General features: G+C 42.1%; 1 protein-coding gene across 1 annotated transcript in view; it reads left to right on the plus strand.

Annotated features, from left to right (window-relative positions):
- LOC126260737 (atrial natriuretic peptide receptor 1-like) overlaps positions 1 to 14,763 on the plus strand; it is a 506,740-nt gene that overhangs the window by 252,740 nt on the left and 239,237 nt on the right. The gene's annotated exons all lie outside the window — the stretch shown is intronic.

A 14,763-nucleotide genomic window follows, 5' to 3' on the forward strand; every position in this document is an offset into this window, starting at 1 on the left:
TTTAACGATTATATGTAATTCTGTCGCAGATGGTAGCAGACCTCGGAGAGCAGTTGCATATTCTTGAAACAAGGCTGACTGACGAATATCAACAAAAGTACAACAAGGACAATGGAATGCAGTCGACTTTAATCCATCGGGTATAGCGCGAGATATCTATGGATTCACTGCGGGTGATAAGGACTGACAGACTTGTGAGGTATTTCTAAACAGTTTCTCCGAAAACTTTATTGAGCACCTAGTTCGACAACCCGGACAGAACGGAAATATTTTAGTTCTCGTAGTTAGAATTGGGTCTCACTTTATACACTGATAGTATAGAGTCCGAGACTGACGATTACTACGTCATCATACCGACGATTATTACCAAGGTAATAAATCCATGAAGAAGGCTAATAGAGTTTTTATGCTGAGAAGAGCAGGTAAGTAGTGATTAGCATCCTACTTCGACAACAAATGAACATAATTTAGTTCCACTATGATGTAAGTAAGAAAATTACGGGGAAAGTAAAAGATTATTTTATTTCGTTCTTTGGAGAGATAGGTGCCAAGTATGTAGGTTACTCTGTGTGTACGAATAAAATCCAGAAACCGCTGAGAAAATGGAGATGTTTGCACTTTCCGTTCAAAAAAACTTTAGAAATGTCGACAGGCAGAAGCTACTACAAGTTTGTGTGTTGATAAAAGATCGATGCGCGAAGCATACGCCAACTTCGACCATAAAATCTTAACGAAAGATCTTCATGAGAACGCGAGAAAATTCATAAGTCACAAAGCCGGTAGAAGGCTGCTATTCACCCGCTCGTCAACGAACCTGATTGGAAAAAGTGAAGCTGAAGATTTAAATTTCGCTTTTAAAATATCCATTTAAACAGAATGAGCGTAGAGATGCCATTTTTTAACCCCCGCGCTAACTGTCGTATGGAGTAGATAGAAACTGGCATATGTGGCATTGAACATCAACTGAAAGAGTAGACAACTAAATAAATCACCAGGTCTGGATAGCATCCCAGTCTGTCACGTTGGACAATTCTCTTCAGTCGTCGTTGGTCTCGTCTGGGACCTAGGCAGCTGTGGTGCAGCCCATTCCGTGGATGGCAGGGTTGAACGACAGCTCTGGAGATGTGTACTGGTGAACAGACATGCAACTGTTGAGCAACTGGACAGATAAGCCAAGGTTTCCGCAACGACAGTTCAGCGAACATAGCTGCCTGGGGGCCTCCGCAGGAGGTGCCCCATTGAAGCACCCATGCTGACTGTTGTTCTTCGGCGATGAAATCTGGTATTCACACGACGATGCGGCAACTGGACGTCAACTCAATGGCGATAGGTGACCTTTTCAGATGAATAACGTTTCATGCTCCATCAGAAGAAAACCGTTCGCGTGTATGGTACGCAACATCTGAAAGCAAATGCTGGCTCGTGATTCTGGAAGGCATAATGGATCAACACATGTATTTATTTGTGCTTGCGGACCATGTCCACCCCTACATGTGATTCCTTTTTCCTCGTCACGACGGCATCTACCAGCAGGACAATGCAACGTCTCACACAGCTTGCTGCGTACGGAGCGTCGTTCGAAGAGCACCACGGTGAGTTTACTGTACTCCAATGGCCACCAAACTCCTCGGATTTAAACCCAATCGAAAATGCGTGGCACTACGGATCGGGCTGTTCATGCAGTGAATCCTCAACCGAGAAACCTAGCACATCTGGCCACTGCACTGGAGTTGGCTTGCCTGTAGGTACCTTCCAGAACCTCACTGACTCTTCTGCACGTCTCGCACTGGTCCCCGCTGCGAAAGGTGGCTTTTCACAGATTCTCACATTAATGCGACTGGATGGTGTAGTTTGCATTTATCGCGAATCTCTCCCCTAGTGTGAAGTCCCAAGTGAGTGCAAAAAGCGCAGGTGACTACCCTTTATAAAAAGAGGAAAGGGACTGACAAGCAGAATAACTGGCGAGTATCGGCAACACCGATTAACTGCAGAATTTTTGAGCATGTTCCAATCTCTATTGTAACAGATTAACGTGACACACAAAGGCTTCTGTCCACAAATCAACACACGTTTACAAAGCATCGCCTATGAGAAACTCATCTTGTCTGATTCTCGCACGATGTTCTGCGAACCGTGGATGAAGAACAACAGGCAGGTTGCATATTTCGAGATTTCCGGAAGCTTTTTATAGATTTCCGCACTGCAGGCTGCTTACAGTCGTCCGAGCACACGGAATAGGTCCTCATACATGGGAGTGACTTCAATTCTTTTGATGTAATTGTTCCTGAATGGCTAGTGTTCGTCAGAAACAGTGAAAAACTAGAGGCACCTCAGAGAAGTGTGATAGGAGCGAGAGGTTGTCTTGTTCACTATATACTTAAACAGTTGGACAGATGGTCAGAACAGCAATCTGCGACTGTTTACTACTGACATTATTCTTCAAATGTTCAAATGTGTGTGAAATCTTATGGGACTTAACTGCTAAGGTCATCAGTCCCTAAGCTTACACACTACTTAACCTAAATTATCCTAAGGACAAACACACACACACACACCCATGCCCGAGGGAGGACTCGAACCTCCGCCGGGATCAGCGGCACAGTCCATGGCTGCAGCCCCTTAGACCGCTAGGCTAATCCTGCGCGGCGTCGTTTTAGTGTACGGGAAGTGTCATCATTCAGTGAGTGTAGAAACATAGCGCTTGGAATTCTATTTGGTGAGAGGAGTAGCAGCTTGTTCTAAATGTGAGAAATTGTAAATGAATGCAGGTGGGAGGGAAAAAGTATTATAATGGTTGAATATATCGTTAGTCATGTGCTGCTTGACACAGCCACCTCGATTAAATACCTAGGTGTAGCTTTGCAAAGTAACATAAAGTGGAACGAGCACGAAATGTCGATTATACGAAAGGCGAATGGCTTTATACGGAGCATTTTCTGGAAAATGACGGTGTAGAGAACCCTTACGTGTCCCTTTCTTGAGTGCTTTCCAAGTATCTGAGAGTCTCAACAGGTAAATTTAAAGAAACATATCGAAAAAAATCGGAGTCCGAAGAGCACCAAGAGATGATATCTGCAATAACATCACATACCCTGTCAACCTGCGAAGATTCATTTCATTTCTTCTTCCAGTTATGTGAACTTCACTTTATTTGGCCAGTGTCGTATAATACTTGTAATAACAGAACATGATGACAGAGAACCGACCGAGTATTTTACATAATAAAATGAGACAGATACAATGAAATACACAGTGTCGACACCTCGCTTCACTTACATCTGGGCCGCGCGGGATTAGCCGAGCGGTCTAAGGGGCTGTAGTCATCGACTGTGCCGCTGGTCTCGGCGGAGGTTCGAGTCGTCCCTCGGTCATGGGTGTCTGTGTGTGTTTGTCCTTAGGGTAATTTAGGTTAAGTAGAGTGTAAGCTTAGGGACTAATGACCTCAGCAGTTAAGTGCCATAAGATTTCACACACATTTTTTTGAGCTTACATCTGGTGCTTCCAAGTTTCACCAACTAATCGATTACGCACGAAGACTCTGTCATAAATATCTCACTATCTGAAGGAGAATTAAGGAATCCGTTCAATGGAATGAACAGTTTAATGAGTACATAATATGGACTGAGAGTAAATCGAAAAAAGACGAAAGTAATGAGAAGCAGCAGCGATGAGAACAGCGAGAAGCTCGCTACATGAATTGGAGATAACGAAGAAGACGAAGTTATGGGGTTGTTCTACCTAGGCAGCAAAATAACCCATGATGGACGGAACAAGGTGGTCATAAAAAGCAGACTAGCGCTGGCAAAAAGTGCATTCCTGCCCAAGAGAAGTCTACGAGTATCAAACTTCGGTCTTCATGAAACAATTGAAAATCCGGAATGGAATGTAACAATATTATGAAAAGGAAAGTTGCTGCTCACCATGTGGCGGAGATGCTGAGTCGCAGAAAGGCACAAGAAAAAGACTGTCACAAATAAAGCTTTCGGTCATTAAGGCCTTCGTCAGTTGCCTGAGGCTGTAGTCGTGTGTGTTGGTTGCGTTTGCGTGCGTCTGTTGTCTATTGTCGATGAAGGCCTTAATGGCCGAAAGCTTTATTTGTGACAGTCTTTTTGTTGTGCCTTTCTGCGACTCAGCATCTCCGCTATATGGTGAGCAGCAACTTTCCTTTTCAAAACATGAGTCTTAATTTGACGAAGAATTTTTTTTTTTTTTTTTGGGGGGGGGGGGGGGGGGAATGTACATTTGGAGCACAGCATTACACGGTAGTGAAACATGGACCGTGGGAAAACAGTAGCAGAAGACAATTGAAGCATTAGAGACATGATGCTACAGACGAATTTTGAAAATTAGGTTTACTGATAGGGTAAGTAATGACGAGGTTTTATGAGGCATCGGCGCAGAAAATAATGAAATGGAGATTAGCATTTGGCGTCATAGACCGGGAGGCCCCTTGCGGGGCAGGTCCGGCGGCCTTAGTGCAGGTCTTATTACATTCGACACCACATTGGGCGACCTGCGAGCCGGATGAAATGATGATGAAGACAGCACAACACCCAGTCCCTGAGCGGGGAAAATCCCCGACCCAGCCGGGAATCGAACCCGGTCCCGTAGGACTGCAATCCGTCACGCTGACCACTTTTTTTTTTTAAATCCCATTTTGTTCGTTTTCGTTCGTTTCATCTGTTCGGTGCGGACGTCGCAAGACACCCGTTCAGTTCCTTGTTGATCCATTAACTCAGTTTTTTTTGTTACATAGGGCAGCTAACCCTCTGACCGAACACGCTGAGTTACCGTGCCGGCGCCACTGAGCTATCGGGACGGACGATAGAAGGAAATTATGGAAAGCACTGACTAGAATAAGAGGCAGGAGATAGGACATCTGTTACTACATCAGGGAATAACTTCCATAGTACTAGAGGGAGATGTAAAGGGTAAAGACTGTAGAATACGACAGAATTTTGAATACGTCCGGCAAATAATTGAGAACGTAGGTTACAAGTGCTACTCCGAAGTGAAGAGGGTAACATAGGAGAGCAAATCGTGGCGGGTGGCACCAAACCAGTCAGTAGACTGATGACTACTCAAAAATAGAACATCTGTTCAATATTACCTGTAGTTTACTAACCAGTTATTTAGGTCTAAGTCTCTTGGGGTGCAGTTTTTTTTACTTACCAAGTCACATGACGCTCTCTTCAGCAGCAAATTACTGTGTACAGCTGCCATTTGGCGGTAACTATACAGCAGCGCAATGTTAAAAATTTTGTTATAATGTCATAGCATCGCTACTCATTTCAAGATTTCACTAGGGTAACATACGTCGCTTTAATTTAATAACAAATAGCATCTTCTACTTAAAGCAATACCTTTTACAGTCAGTTCCACAAGAAAGTGTACGCTGTTATCTGTAAAAAATAAAAGACACTATTATAGATATATGTTTGCATGAAAATACATGTTATTACTAATTGCACAATTACCTAATAGTTAATCCAGTCGCCGTCACTGTCGATTATAGCTTGGCATCCTAACCCTCTCTCCCGTACGTCATCCACGTTTCCTACCTCTAAATATCATTTGACCCACTTTGCAACGAATGCTTTGACTTTCTAAGAATTTTAGCAGCAGCTAAGTTTGGAAGCTTTGGTCCCTTTGGATCATTTACAAGGCACACTGCCTCGTCACTCTGCAGATATTTTGCACTCATTTTAAACTGCAACCGACAAAACAAAACATTCATCTCTCACGCTGTTTATGTACACACTATGCAAAAGCACACTGATTACAGATTCGAGACCGCTGCCACAGATGTCTCTACGGACGTCACATTTAAAATTATCGCGTACAATTTCTTGTTGAACTGACTGTAAATGACTGCTGTTCGAGGGAAATGATGACGATACTGTACAATCTTTGACACAATCATTACCATCTGCCGACTGGCCTAGCTCCGAATCGTTCAGTTACAGCGGCCATAAAAGTAATTGCCCTGGGGATCCAAATTCCAACCACCAGCAGGTGTGAACAGCGTGGAATGTCCAAGATTCTAGTGATAGTGATAGCCTCCTCTGGAGCTGTTCTGATGCTGCATCTGCCGAGTGTTGAATGGAGAATTTCGTGCAGTTCAAAAGGAAAATCGAGAGTTCGATCCTACTCCTTCTTTCATAGTTTGAACCGCATTTCATTTGTCTACTAGAAGAATCACTCTGCCGAAAGTAGAACAGATCATTTACTTGATTTTTAAGTAGTCAGTAATGGCAAAAAATTGCGAAAAAATATCCATAATCGGCTCGTGATTATCTGTTCAGAGTAGAACAATTTTTGTTCGGGTTTTCTCTCGATCCATCGGACGCTGGCTAATGGACATCGGCAGCTAGACGGCAGTCAAGATCTGTTCAGATGGCCGCGACGCACCGCAGCTTGCGTCTACGATCTGTGGCCCACGTTTCCGCACTCTCATTGATGAGCACATAATTATTTACGATACAGGTTTGATTTACCGCGTGAAATATCTTCGACAAACCGAGTAAACATAATGCTGTAACAACAGTGGTGTGAACGTTTCTCATGCGGTACATCGCATGAGGAATACTTAAGTATATAATTTACCATTGCTGCCAAAATTTACGTGGAAAATATTTTATGATTCTAAAGTTTGTGGTTTTTGCGGTTTGTCAAGTTGACACACAGGTTGCTATAAGCGTATATATATCAAGTGAGTTTTTTTTTTAATTTCGGATTCTAGAGTTGTTTTTGCTGTGATGCATTGCACGTAACTAAGTTGAAGGTTAGGAGAAGCCTTGTTTAAGCGTTGGAAAATGGAGTGTCAAATGGAAATGGTGTAACATTTGCTACATTTTATTCGAATTATGAAGTGCCTCAAAGATAGTGAAGCACCGAAAAGAGGAGAAGGAAACGAAATGAAACTTCATGGCTGGAGAGGACATATGATGTTATCACATTAAGCATCGAATCAATTTTACAAAGAACTTGGACATATGAACCCACTTGCAATATGTTGCCTCACCCCTCCTGGCTTCCGTGCATACACTGACTGGGTTTGTAAGGGTCTCATAAAGTGGTTGCTTCCTCTCCTGAGGCAGGCTGGTCGACAACTGCTGTAAACGGTCCTTGGTATCCTGGTTATGTCAATGGGACGTAGTTGACGTCCGAGCTGATCCCTAATCTGCTCGATGAGGGACGTGTCTGTGTATCTTGCTGTCCACGGGTGTATGTCAGCACCATCCAAACAATTCATAGAGACACGTGCCACGTGTAGACGAGCATCGTCCTTTTGAAAAACAGCACCACGATACTGTCGTATGAGAGGTAACACATGACGACACAAAATGTCCTGCTGTGCTGTTCGTCAGTCAGTACCAGGCATCACTTGAAGTCATACTTGATGTCTCTCTCACCATTATGCCAGGAGCAATACCGCTGTGCCTCTCCAAAACTTTGGAAGAATGGGACCTCTCTCCAGGTGATCATCATATTCCCCGACGATGGAGTCTCTGACCAGTCGTGTGGCGGTGTGGGATACCACAGAATGTTGCAGCGCCCTCATTACTTTTTTTTTTACGGGTTTGATGCGGTCCGCCACGAATTCCTCTCCTGTGCCAACCTCCTCATTTCAGAGTATTGTTGTTGTTGTTGTTGTGGTCTTCAGTCCTGAGACTGGTTTGATGCAGCTCTCCATGCTACTCTATCCTGTGCAAGCTTCTTCATCTCCCAAGTACTTACTGCAACCTACATCCTTCTGAATCTGCTTAGTGTATTCATCTCTTGGTCTCCCTCTACGATTTTTACCCTCCACGCTGCCCTCCAATGCTAAATTTGTGATCCCTTGATGCCTCAAAACATGTCCTACCAATCGATCCCTTCTTCTAGTCAAGTTGTGCCACTAACTTCTCTTCTCCCCAATCCTATTCAATACCTCCTCATTAGTTACGTGATCTACCCACCTTATCTTCAGCATTCTTCTGTAGCACCACATTTCGAAACCTTCATTCTCTTCTTGTCCAAACTAGTTATCGTCTATGTTTCACTTCCATACATGGCTACACTCCATACAAATACTTTCAGAAGCGACTTCCTGACACTTAAATCTATACTCGATGTTTACAAATTTCTCTTCTTCAGAAACGATTTCCTTGCCATTGCCAGTCTACATTTTATATCCTCTCTACATCGACCATCGTCAGTTATTTTACTCCCTAAATAGCAAAACTCCTTTACTACTTTAAGTGTCTCATTTCCTAATCTAATTCCCTCAGCATCACCCGATTTAATTTGACTTTCCATTATCCTCGTTTTGCTTTTGTTGATGTTCATCTTATATCCTCCTTTCAAGACACTGTCCATTCCGTTCAACAGCTCTTCCAAGTCCTTTGCTGTCTCTGACAGAATTACAATGTCATCGGCGAACCTCAAAGTTTTTAATTCTTCTCCATGAATTTTAATACCTACTCCGAATTTTTCTTTTGTTTCCTTTACTGCTTGCTCAATATACAGATTGAATAACATCGGGGAGAGGCTACAACCCTGTCTCACTCCTTTCCCAACCACTGCTTCCCTTTCATGCCCCTCGACTCTTATAACTGCCATCTGGTTTCTGTACAAATTGTAAATAGCCTTTCGCTCCCTGTATTTTACCCCTGCCACCTTCAGAATTTGAAAGAGAGTATTCCAGTTAACATTGTCAAAAGCTTTCTCTAAGTCTACAAATGCTAGAAACGTAGGTTTGCCCTTTCTTAATCTTTCTTCTAAGATAAGTCGTAAGGTTAGTATTGCCTCACGTGTTCCAACATTTCTGCGGAATCCAAACTGATCTTCCCCGAGGTCCGCTTCTACCAGTTTTTCCATTCGTCTGTAAAGAATTCGCGTTAGTATTTTGCAGCTGTGACTTATTAAACTTCTAGTTCGGTAATTTTCACATCTGTCAACACTTGATTTCTTTGGGATTGGAGTTATTATATTCTTCTTGAGTCTGAGGGTATTTCGCCTGTCTCATACATCTTGCTCACCAGATGGTAGAGTTTTGTCATGACTGGCTCTCCCAAGGCCAGCAGTAGTTCTAATGGAATGTTGTCTAGTCCCGGGGCCTTGTTTCGACTCAGGTCTTTCAGTGCTCTGTCAAACCCTTCACGCAGTATCTTATCTCCCATTTCGTCTTCATCTACATCCTCTTCCATTTCCATAATATTGTCCTCAAGTACATTGCCCTTGTATAAACCCTCTATATGCTCCTTCCACCTTTCTGCCTTCCCTTCTTTGCTTAGAACTGGGTTGCCATCTGAGCTCTTGATATTCATACAAGTGGTTCTCTTCTCTCCAAAGGTCTCTTTAATTTTCCTGTAGGCAGTATCTATCTTACCCCTAGTGAGACAAGCCTCTACATCCTTACATTTGTCCTCTAGCCATCCCTGCTTAGCCATTTTGCACTTCCTGTCGATCTCATTTTTGAGACGTTTGTATTCCTTTTTGCCTGCTTCATTTACTGCATTTTTATATTTTCTCCTTTCATCAATTAAATTCAATATTTCTTCTGTTACCCAAGGATTTCTATTAGCCCTCGTCTTTTTACCTACTTGATCCTCTGCTGCCTTCACTACTTCATCCCTCAGACCTACCCATTCTTCTTCTACTGTATTTCTTTCCCCCCATTCCTGTCAATTGTTCCCTTATGCTCTCCCTGAAACTCTCTACAACCTCTGGTTCTTTCAGTTTATCCAGGTCCCATCTCCTTAAATTCCCACCTTTTTGCAGTTTCTTCAGTTTCAATCTGCAGTTCATAACCAATAGATTGTGGTCAGAATCCACATCTGCCCCTGGAAATGTCTTACAATTTAAAACCTGGTTCCTAAATCTCTGTCTTACCATTATATAATCTATCTGATACCTTTTAGTATCTCCAGGATTCTTCCAGGTATATAACCTTCTTTTATGATTCTTGAACCAAGTGTTAGTTATGATTAATTTATGCTCTGTGCAAAATTCTACAAGGCGGCTTCCTCTTTCATTTCTTCCCCCCAATCCATATTCACCTACTATGTTTCCTTCTCTCCCTTTTCCTACCGACGAATTCCGGTCACCCATGACTATTAAATTTTCGTCTCCCTTCACTACCTCAATAATTTCTTTTATCTCGTCATACATATCATCTATTTCTTCAACATCTGCAGAGCTAGTTGGCATATAAACTTGTACTACTGTAGTAGGCATGGGCTTTGTGTCTATCTTGGCCACAATAGTGCGTTCACTATGCTGTTTGTAGTAGCTAACCCTCACTCCTATTTTTTTATTCATTATTAAACCTACTCCTGCATTATCCCTATTTGAGTTTGTATTTATAACCCTGTAATCACCTGACCAAAAGTCTTGTTCCTCCTGCCACCGAACTTCACTAATTCCCACTATATCTAACTTTAACCTATCCATTTCCCTTTTTAAATTTTCTAACCTACCTGCCCGATTAAGGGATCTGACATTCCACGCTCCGATCCGTAGAACGCCAGTTTTCTTTCTCCTGATAACGACGTCCTCTTGAGTAGTCCCCGCCCGGAGATCCTAATGGGGGACTATTTTACCTCCGGAATATTTTACCCAAGAGGACGCCATCATCATTTAATCATACAGTAAAGCTGCATGTCCTCGGGAAAAAATACGGCTGTAGTTTCCCCTTGCTTTCAGCCGTTCGCAGTACCAGCACAGCAAGGCCGTTTTGGTTAATGTTACAAGGCCAGATCAGTCAATCATCCAGACTGTTGCCCCTAGAACTACTGAAAAGGCTGCTGCCCCTCTTCAGGAACCACATGTTTGTCTGGCCTCTCAACAGATACCCCTCCGTTGTGGTTGCACCTACGGTACGGCCATCTGTATCGCTGAGGCACGCAAGCCTCCCCACCAACGGCAAGGTCCATGGTTCATGGGGGGAGGTTCAGAGTATTATGTCCTCAATTACTTGCTGGATGTATTTCAGTCTCTGTCTTCTTCTACAGTTTTTGTCCTCTAGAGCTCCCTCTAGTACCATGGATGTCTTGATGTCTTGACAGATGTCCTATCATCCTTTTCCTTCTCCTTGTCAAGGATTTCCTCATATTCCTTCCCTCTCCGATTCTGTGCAGAACCTGGTCGTTCCTTATCTTTTGAATCCACCTGATTTTCAACATTTGTTTGCAGCACCACATCTCAAATGTTTAGATTCTCTTCTGTTCTGGTTTTTCCACAGTCTACGTCTCACCACCATACAACGCTGTGTTCCAAACGTGCATTCTAAGAAATTTCTCCGTCAAATTAAGGCGTGCGTTTGGCGTAGTAGACTTCTCTTGGCCAGGAATGCCCTTTTTGCCAGTGCTAGTCTCATTTTGATCTCCTCCTTGCTCCGTCCGTCATAGGTTATTTTAGTGCCTAGGTAGCAGAATTCCTTAACTTCATCTATTTCGTGACGATTAATCCTGATGTTAAGCTTCTCGCTGTTCTCATTTCTGTTACTTCAAATTACTTTTCTCTTTCTTCAGTTTACTCTCAATCCATACTCTGTACTCATTAGATTGTTCATTCCGTTCAGCGTAATTCTTCTTTACTTTCAAAAATGGTTCAAATGGCTCTGAACGTTATGGGACTGAACATCTGAGATCACCAGTCCCCTAGAACTTAGAACTACTTAAACCTAACTAACCTAAGGACATCACACACATCCATGCCCGAGGCAGGATTCGAACCTGCGACCGTAGCTGTGCCTCGATTCCAGACTAAAGTGCCTAGAACCGCTCGGCCACAACAGACGGCTCTTCACTTTCACTCAGGATGGCAACGTCATCAGCGAATCGTATCATTGATATCCTTTCACCTTGAATTTTAATCCCACTCCTAAACATTCCTTTTATTTCTATCATTGCTTCTTCGATGCACAGATTGAACAGTAGGGGTGAAAGACTACATCCCTGTCTTACACCGTTTTTAATCCCAGCACTTCGGTCGTCCATTCGAATTATTCTCTCTTGTGTCTTGTACATACTGTGTATCACCTGTCTTTTCCCGTAGCTTATCCCTATTTTTCTCAGAATTTTGAACAGCTTTCACCATTTCACATTGTTGAAAGCTTTTCGAGGTCGACAAATCCTATGAACGTGTCCTGATTTTTCTTTAGTCTTGCTACCATTATCAACCGCAACGTCAGAATTGCCTCTCTGATGCCTTTACATTTCCTGAAGCCGAACTGATCGTCATCTAACACATTCACAGTTTTCTTTTCCATTATTCTGTATATTATTTTTGTCAGCAGCGTGGATGCATGAGCTGTCGAGTTGATTTTACGATAATTCTCGCATTTGTCGGCTCTTGCAGTCTTCGGAATTGTGTGGATGATATTTTTCCGATTGTCAGATGGTATGTCACCAGACCCATACATTCCACACACCAACGTGAATAGTCGTTTTGCTACCACTTCCTCCAGGCCTGGTAACAACACTAAACGCCTACCACACTAAAGCACACTGGTGGCCGTTCTACCTGTTACGGAGTGTTGCATCTCTAATAGTTTAGATAATGGCCAAAAGTGTGTACGTCCACGAAGTTACATTGATATCTAAGCCTGTCTTCTGTGTGCTTCACCTGTATCGTCAGCCACACTATGATAGTGAATTTCTGAAATTGGCATTCAGTGAGTCATAAAGATAAAGTCGGGTATATGAAACGAAGTTCATTCTTTCTTAGTTTATTTACGTTGCACTTTGATGTCACTTGAATGAAACTCGGATAACTCTGTTTTGTTAACCTTAATTCTGACCTTTTTTTTGGATTTGTTGGAAAGTAAATATTAGTTTTATAGTCCTTATAAATTTTAATTTTGGCTTTCATTTCGTTTTATTAACCCTGGCACTGTAAATATAGCTTCCAAGGGTTACGTACCCCAAAACGGCTGATATTTCGGCAGATGGACACTTTGTAATTTTCAAAGCACATATGAGGTGAGACATGAATCAGTATGAAAGCTCAAATCCTCTGCTGGCTGGAGTGTCGGAGAGTGTTGAGAGAGAGGTTTGTGTCAGCCAAAAGACCGCGTATACAGAATGACAACACACACTGTAAATAACTATGAAACCAAGAAAATATCAGGACATGTCAACTACAGCAATGATGACATGTTTCGTTAATTTAGGCTTGTGTGTCAAAATTGTGTTGGTAGCTACAGGACACACACAAAGGAATAAAGAAACATTGGAAGGAAGATTCCACTGAAGACGACGTGACTTGAGTTCCTGCAAGAAGGCTCATTCACATAAGTGATCTGAACATCCGGTTCACTGGAGCAAGTTCCAGACTCAAATCCTGACACTTTTTACTACATTTCTTAATGATTTTGTTTCTTTGTTGTTCATTAGTGCCATAAAATGGGGAGACTGGTATTCCAGAAGAAAGGAGGATTGAAGATTAATGATTAACGCCCCGCCAACAACGAAGTCGTTGGAAACGAAGCACAAGCCGTCAAGGCTGGAGAAGGAAACGCCGTGCCCTTTGAGAGGAACCATCCCGGAATTTGCCTAAAGTCATTGAGCCAAATCATGAGAAACCTAAACCTCGATGGCCGAACACGGATTTTCACATCGTCCTCCCGAATATGCGTCCAGTGTGTTAACCACTCCACCACCTCGCTATTACAGACAATGATGTCTCTTCTGGAGAGACTGTACCAGCAAATTTGGCAAGAGATTCATTTTGCAGTTCTGTGGGAAGGCGATGTACAGTTACTGATAGTCAAAGAAGTGGCTCAATAAATTTGACTTGAAACGGAGGAGAAAGTGAATTTTTTTTCCCCGTGATCCAAAAATTATCATTTTCGTACTAGACCAATAACAATAATATGAGATCGTTACTCATTATTGATTGCAAGGGAAAAACACAACAACCAACCATTTTCCTCTTTAGATTTCAATAACATTCCTGGACAGCTACACCACATGTAATTCTCGGTTTTTGCAGCAATTCTTACACATTCTAGTGTTTTGCCTTTTACAGATTTCTGTTAAAAAACATGTTTTCCAGCAATACAGTGGCTGTAAGACAGCGCCTTATGAAATGACGCAAAAAATTTAGATGCGATTATTTAATCAAATGTGAAATTATAAAAATTTGAAAACTTCCTATAAAATTTCTTGAAATATTAAAAAAATTTCTATGTATTGTCTCTAATCGCATTTAACACAAAAATCTTTTTTTTTTTTTTTTGCAGAGTGATGACCAGTTTCGGTAGCTTAACTACCATCATCAGATGACACGTCCTTATAGTTATTTTCGTTACAGTCGGTAACTGTAAGCAGAAATTTGCCAAGTAAGCTGTACTTGAATTCAAAAGTAGAACCTAAAATATATATGCAACATCGTCACACTAAGTAACTTCTCCACTTGACTTCAAGTACAGTTTACCCAGCAAATCTCTGGTTACAGTTACAATTGTAACGAAAGTAATTATATGACTGTATCAGCATATAAAATTTTTACGAGGCTGAACTGGCTTTTTGTTTCAGTAGCTGTCACAGATAGAGTAGCTGTGGATAACTGATTTTACCTGAAGATTGAAAATAAGACTGTTATGGACGATGCAATGTTGTGCTACACTGCAACTGCATTTGCATGTGACCTGAAGATGGTAGTTAAGCTACCAAACTGGATATTACTTCGGAAAACGTTTTTTACTGTTAAAATGGATTGCGACAACATATGAAACGTTCTGGAAAATTTAAAAACTTTTAGTTGAAATTTTTG

Source organism: Schistocerca nitens, chromosome 5, assembly GCF_023898315.1.
Source record: "Schistocerca nitens isolate TAMUIC-IGC-003100 chromosome 5, iqSchNite1.1, whole genome shotgun sequence".
NCBI lineage: Eukaryota > Metazoa > Arthropoda > Insecta > Orthoptera > Acrididae > Schistocerca > Schistocerca nitens.